The sequence below is a fragment of the Phoenix dactylifera genome, chromosome 15 (assembly GCF_009389715.1).
Source record: "Phoenix dactylifera cultivar Barhee BC4 chromosome 15, palm_55x_up_171113_PBpolish2nd_filt_p, whole genome shotgun sequence".
NCBI classification, from domain to species: domain Eukaryota; kingdom Viridiplantae; phylum Streptophyta; class Magnoliopsida; order Arecales; family Arecaceae; genus Phoenix; species Phoenix dactylifera.
Genome location: NC_052406.1, coordinates 7967687 through 7975029, shown reverse-complemented (window position 1 = coordinate 7975029; position 7343 = coordinate 7967687). Strand labels below are relative to the sequence as shown.

The window sequence follows — 7343 nt, the reverse complement described above, 5'->3', positions numbered from 1 at the left end:
ATTCTTCAACCGAGAACATTTCAATATGAAGAAATCTAGGTGCATTATATGTATTGGAGTGTGTCTAACTAGGCTACAGGCCAGTTTCATGTTCAAACTTTAGTACGTGTTCTACTCAGTCCTTGATATTGGAAATTTTCCCAATATATCCTTGGAATCGTTGGTGATGCTCTTGCTGAATATATTTGAGAATAGGGCAAGGACTTGTTGAAAGATTATCATATCACTCTTGCACCATAGCCATTGAGTGGGATCTGTTTCATGAATAAGCTGATGGTGAATCAAGGGCTTCCATTGACATTATTTACTGCTGTTCTAATTCAGCTGGTAAGCATTTTGCTAACTTGTTAAAATAGTAGGAGAGGACCTTCACCATTACATCAATACTGGTCCAATATTTTGTCTTGTTGCTCTTATCTAAACCTACAAAAATAGGATGAGGTTCTAAAAGGCAAAGAGAGAGGTTTTTGTTACAAGGGATTGCTTCTGGGGCTTAGGAATTAGATACTTCCGTTACTACTAGAAAAGAACTTTTAAGGTTTAAAAATCTATTATTGTAAGAACACACTTGTTGTTGGTAATAATAATCATATTTGTAGTATTACCACATTGTATCCGGTTGTCCTTCAGTCTTCTTGTTTTTACTGTGGTAAATGTAGAGGTCTTGCCCTAAGAACAAAAAAAAAAAAAGAAAAAAGAAAAAGAAAAAACTACTCTTTTGATAATGCTAAAACAAAGAGCCTTCATTGGATAACCCTTGACAACGAATCTTGCTCTATTAGGGTTGTCGACTGTCACTTGAGTCGCTTAGGCTGTTGTTACATCATCATCGTTCATAACATATTCTCACGTTCGACTAGTTTTCTTTGAGCACAGCGTTCACAAAGTTTTTCCGCGAACACACGGGCTGATGAACATCTATTAAACTAAGGGATTTCAAAAAGTAGAGATCTACGAGCTGGCAAATATTTGGTTGGTGACATGACGATATTGACATGAGAACTGACCACCCGAATCACCAACCAGACGCTGTGGCAGCTCCTACCATCCCTCTTTAATTGCTAGCCTTCTCTATAGGATCTTTCAAATTGTCTTCCTACTGGAACTCACAAGATTGCTTTAGCATGGAGAAAGGGAAGCGAGAGTGAGAGCCTCCTACCACCAAGTAGTAGGTTTTGGTCACCGGTCTCCCTGTTCTGACACCAGGTATCCGCCCCTGCGGGAAGAAGGAAGGATGAGTCATGACTCAAATATGACATTTAGTCGATTTGTTTCCTTGGAAATGGCCATGAGGTCTAATCTTAAATCCCATTGAGTGCCATGTCATACATGTCAAAGGGACCTTGATAGCTCGGGACATCTGGGGTTTCCATTTTGCTTCAGCAGCATCCTATACGATGTTTTTCACCTTGGAGCTCCCACCTCCGGATTTCCTCAAGGTCAACTTTAATGGGTCTGTCTTGGACGGAGGTACGCGGAGCTGTACGAGTTTTATTATTCGGGACTCGTCTCCCATGGTCTTGGCTATAGGAGGCAGTCAACTCTTCGATATTTCAGTTCCGAGTGCAGAGCTGAGGGCCGCTTGGGTGAGCCTCCATCATGCCCGGTGTGTTTTACGGGCCAGTTCCATTATCTTAGAGGGAGACTCGGCCAAGGTCATCAGCTGGATCTGGGGAGGCCCAAGGGGTAATGGTTCTGTCCACTCTTTGCTCCGAGACATTTGGGCATTGGTGAGGGACGGAGGGGCCTTCTAGGCCAAGCATGTTTTTTGTGAAGTCAATGAGACTGCAGATTGGGTGGCTGATTATATAGCCAGTCACTCTGGTAGTACCCTATGGGCTAGAGATGAGAAGCTGCCCGTGTCATTCCAAGGTATTTTGTTTTTTGATTTTATTGGGTGTATCCGTACTCGTTAGGTATGATCCACCTTCCTTAACGCAAAAAAAAAAAAAAAAAAAAAGCTGCACTATTTATGAATGAGAGACCAAGTTATCTCAGTCTTCTTTGGTTCTTCGGATGTATTTATTTAGTTTTAAATGGAAACACATTAGGGTACCATGTTTTTAGATCTTCGGAAGGAACAATGACATGCATGTCCCGATTTAGTGGACCTATAAGAGCCTTAGGAAAGCCATGTCCCCCGTTCTGTACCACATGACCCACTTTGATTTAAAGCATAATAAATGGTGACATGGAATAGTGGAAAAACTTGGATAGAATCCAAAAAAAACATTTATACATCAAAATCATTGGACTATTATATCAGCCAAAATGTAGCTATAAGCATACGGTGATTAATGGCTTGGACTCTACATGAAGCTTTCCGAGCAATGACTTCGGTTGGTATCTAGTTCTGGTCACGGAACAAAGGACAATGATTCAAATTATTTTTAAGTTCTCGCCTAATTTCAATTATGTTATTGTATCTACATTTAATGGAAATGTAAGCTTCATTTGCTGTTTTTTTACTGGCTAAATGAGTCTAAACAACTCCGAACTTCACATCTTTTGAATTCTCATATTTCAAGGACGTGTATACGTATAAAGTGATTTCTTTTTCAGAGAGTGCAGAGGATGTTTAACTCAAGTGCTGCATCCAATGAGCCATATTTAGAATCGTGTCTTGGTATTAGTTGGCATGTAACCTGAAGTCCAAGCAATTTAATTTGCAATATGAGCCAAGTGTGCCGAACGAGCACTCATGGATCCTCTCATGAAAATTTCCTCCTCCTTCCGCATGGTTTCTTTCCCAAGTACTCCATTACTCCATCTTGGGCATAGTATCAATGACTCGTGACTTTTGTCCTTTTAGTGTGCTACCTTCATAGTTAACACCTATAAGCACGGTACCACCCCCAAATTCGCATAAACGGTATTCACATATCATGCATGCACAGGATTCTATCATCAGTCACCACTCTGTCTCTCCGTCAGTTGGTCGTAGGGGATGGGACATGTTTGCACCGGTGGATACGAGTAAGACTTCATGTTAGGCTTCTAGTGTAACAACCCAGGACCTCATATAAAAATGCCTCATATAAAAAGGCTTAGTCTTCCCCCAACATTTTTTTTTTAACCAATATGAGACTAAACACATGCTCGCATGGGTTCTCGCATACTCTTCCCGTTTAAGCCTCAACGTTCTTGTTAGGCTAAGGATCTAAATCCATTCAAAGCTAATCACAAATACCACGATCGACCCATGATCAGCCTTCATGAACCCGAGCTGCAGTATCTCCTAGTCTACATAAGCTATGGGCTGAGTTCGTTCTAATATCATTGATAACAATCCAGAACCTCACCCAAAAAGACTAGCCAGAAGGTATTATTTGAGTTTCTTGATCATGTAGAAGTACCCAAGATCTACGCAGTGAATGACTGATATGGGACTAAATACACGCCTGCAATAGTCCTCACATCTAGTGAAAGAGATTTTTCGGAAGAGATCATAAAAGAAGCAACCTTTAGCACTTGTCTTTGGAAGCGTATAACAACTTATTTTGAGTCATAGGTTGTTATTATTGTCTCAGGGACCGCAACGACCATTGTGGCACCACAACGGTCCCCGTCTCTTTTGAGCACAGGGACTTAATTGATATCTTTTCTCCCCGCTCCTCCATGGCGTGGAATAAAAAAAGGTTGTTCCCCTAACAAAGGCTTGCCGTTTGTGCAATATGTGAGCATGCGTTGTTGTCATCTAAATAACATTTCACCCTTGTCGAGCCATGTTTTATGGTAAGTAGTCTTCTATAAATTTTAAACAACACTAATTCAACGCATGAATACATGAGTTTGTAGAACTCTGCCTCGTTCGTTCGTTCATCAAAATTCGAATGCGAAGGCCAATTAGCTTCTTTTTTGCTACAACAATGAGCTTTTCGGTGGATTACAAATATGCAAGGATGTCAACAAAGTACATAACTACAGGTACATAAACGGTGCATCCTGAACAACCAAACCACCAAACACTGACCCTTTGTGGAGAGTTTGAGATAGCCCGATTCCAGAAGATAAGCAGTAGCATGTAGACCGGCTGATGATACATACAGCAATATATGTTCTGCAGCAACCTGAGGTATACGATCTGACAATAGTTGCTGCAGCCCTGCTACATCTTTCAATGAGAGTGCCATGTATAGTGATATCTACATCGAAGTGTGAAGACTTACAAGTGAACCAACATATCAAAATTACAAATAGTGATTGAGCTAAGCCCAAACCATCTTCATTAGAACATATATACATCACCTTCTGAGATAACCCATCAGCTTGAAGAATAGATATTAAAGCGGGAGATAAACAATTGTTTGTATAAAGGTCAATCTCTCCTAGGGCTGCAACTCGGTTGGGTCAGGTCGGGTCGGGTCCACTGTGGCAATTTTTGACCTGATAGATCATTCAGATCGGGTAAAAAAATTTTGGTCCGGTTCAGGTCAACCCATTTATGGCTTTATAACTTGTATTTGCACTCCGCAGGCTGCAACCCGCGGATCTAAATAATTTTACAGATTCAGATCCTCCAAAACGGGTCAGGTTGTGTCTAAGCGGGGCGGGTCGGGTTAGGTCACGGGTCAATCCGATCCATTTGCAGCCTTAATCTCACCTATCACTATCAGCACCCGATTCGCCATGTAATCCGCTGCTTGGTTTCCTGATTGCTTTCCAAGATAGAATACTTTCAGCAAGGGGGATTGTTGATGCCTGCTAATATGAGAGTTAGTAATCCACTTAAGCACTGTTAGAGAATCACGTTCTAACCATACTTGTTGCGCCCTAAATTCAACCACGGCAATGTAAAATTCCAACCAAGCAGCCACCAATTCTGCATAATGTGAGGCCCAATAGTCTCATATTGGAAAGACTCGTTCCAGAGCCTGGGCATATGAGGCGAGTGTCTCCTAATCCTGCAGACGCATTTTAGAAGTAAAACAAAACCGGGGAGGGATGAAGGACGCTTGTGTGAAGCTCCGGAACCGGACAATATCTGGCAGGGGAGCTCCGCGGTCCCTTCTCATGTAGCCTCCATGTAGGCACTGGGTGCCTCACGTGCTCCACGCAGGCGGGGGCGTGATATTTAGTATCAGAGCCGAGGACGGCTATTGTCCGATGGTGGAAAGGGTGTGAGGCCCAATAATTCCATATTAGAAAGACTCGTTCCAGAGCCTGGGTATATGAGGCGGGTGTCCTAATCCTGCAAACGCTTTTTGGGAGGAAAATAAAATCGGAGAGGGGTGAAGGACGCTTGCTTGAAGCTCCGGAACCGGACAATATCTGGCAGGGGAGCCCCACGGTCCCTCCTCATGTCGCCCCCACGTGGGCACTAGGTGCCTCACGTGCTCTGCGCAGGCGGGGGCGTGACACATAAAGAACTGAAAAGGGAGGCAATGATTTGCCACTAGCTCTAAGCATATGTCCAGAATGGTCTCTAATCACAAAGCTGATTTATTTTTAATACTCCAAAGGGAGGCGTAGCCAAGACACAATCTTGATTCCAGAATGTATATGAAACTATTGTAAACCACCCTAGTACTTTAGTGGAGCGTGAATATTCTGATGTTGACTTTGTTATGTAATTTCAGTAGAATTACGTAATAAAGTGATCATGCGTTATGGAGGTAATAGTTTTTGCTATTAAGGAGAGGGGATCAGCTTTTTGTTTAAGGAATTAAACAAGGAGGGAGAAACTTACGGCATCATCTCAAAAGCGTAGAAGAAACAAAGAAAGGTTGCAGTGACGCGTGATGTGTCCTTGATTTAAATGATGCCAAAGAAGGATTAATAAACCGATTGGGGGAAAAAAAAATCTCAACCCTCTTAATTCGAATCTCTCTCTCTCTCAAAAAAAAAAAAAAAACATTGGCAAAAGTAAGATTTAGATTTCTTTTTCTTTTATTGGTGATTCAAAAACTGAAGTCAATAACCTTTACTTATAATAATAAGGTCCATCTTTGTACAATTTGGGTTGAATTTTTCTTCCGATTTAAATAAATACGAAATAGCTAAAATTTTATAAGGGATAGATCACGACTCTTACATCAACTTTGCCTGTTGTCTCTTCATCTAATTTTTTTTCTAGAATGAGAGATACTCTTGATCAAAATCTTTCCGAAAAAAAATGATTGGGTCCATTTTGGAGTTCAAAAAATAGAATTTGGACCTAATTGCTAGCTGTATGACACTCCTTATGGCGCAGTGCCACACGTCACTACAAGAAAATACATATTCAGCGACTAAGATTCTAGTCGCCGAATAACCATATTTGGTCGCCGAAACCTTTTCGCGACTAGCATACCCTTCGTCGCCGAATCCTAGTCACTGAAAGGTTTTGGCGACCAATATTGTGTGGTCACCTAAGATACACCAACAACGACCAAGATTTGGTTGCCGAAGAAAATTTTCAGCGACCAAATCTGTTGTCGCTAATTTCAACGCCGACCAAATAGTTGGTCGTGGAATGTTTGTCTTCCGCTACCAAAAAAATGGTCACTGAATGTCTATCTTCCCCCACTAATAGTTTGGTCGCAGAATGTATTGGAATGCATTGGCAACAAACATTTTTTGGTGGCAGAAAGTATTAACCTGTATTTAATTAACAATTCAAATTATAAGCTTAATATTTATTTTTGGGCTCGTTCCAAATCCTGTACAACCAACATAGACTATCCAATATCCATATTGCACAATACATTTGCTCATCCAAATAGAAGTATACACAATGTTGGAGAATCCATAATCATTCATTATAAATATCATCATCTATAAGTCTAAAGTCAAGCATACCTATTAATACCATACATCACAATGTTTCATCCATACCATATGTTAAGGTGATAATCATCACCAAATACATCAAAATGTAAATTAAAAATCCCAAAATATCTGATCTTGCTATTCATCCAAACAACCATCATGTAGACAAAAATATTCTTATACCAAAAATTGGATTCTGCTTGTAGACAACTCCACCATGATCATCTGAACAAAAGCTATCCATGTACCAAAAACTAGATTTCACATGCTCATAACTCCACCATGTATCTGAGAAAGCAAAAAAGAATACACAATCAATAACCACATGTGAAAAATAATAAACTAAAATTCAAGTATAAGTTCATAATGACATTCGCTTAATTTGGTCAAAATCTCTAAATAACCTACGTAATATAAATGAGAATACATACCAATGAGTATTTGTACCACCAGTTGAATACATGGCCCCATCATGATGGATAGATGACTTGTGCGTTTGAGTCTTTTCCTTTAAGAACTCTGTCAACAAACTTGTAAGATGTGCAATTTGCTTCTATTCTTCCTCTCGCTCTTTTCTTTCCTCCTCATGCTCT

General features: G+C 40.5%; 1 long non-coding RNA gene across 1 annotated transcript; it reads right to left on the bottom strand.

The window, feature by feature from the left end:
* Positions 1-6707: 6707 nt before the first annotated feature.
* On the bottom strand, positions 6708-7343 carry LOC120113354. The gene is made up of 2 exons (XR_005515270.1): positions 7182-7343; positions 6708-7038 (listed from the first exon to the last, which is right to left on the bottom strand). It is a non-coding gene; the product is annotated as an uncharacterized LOC120113354 (long non-coding RNA).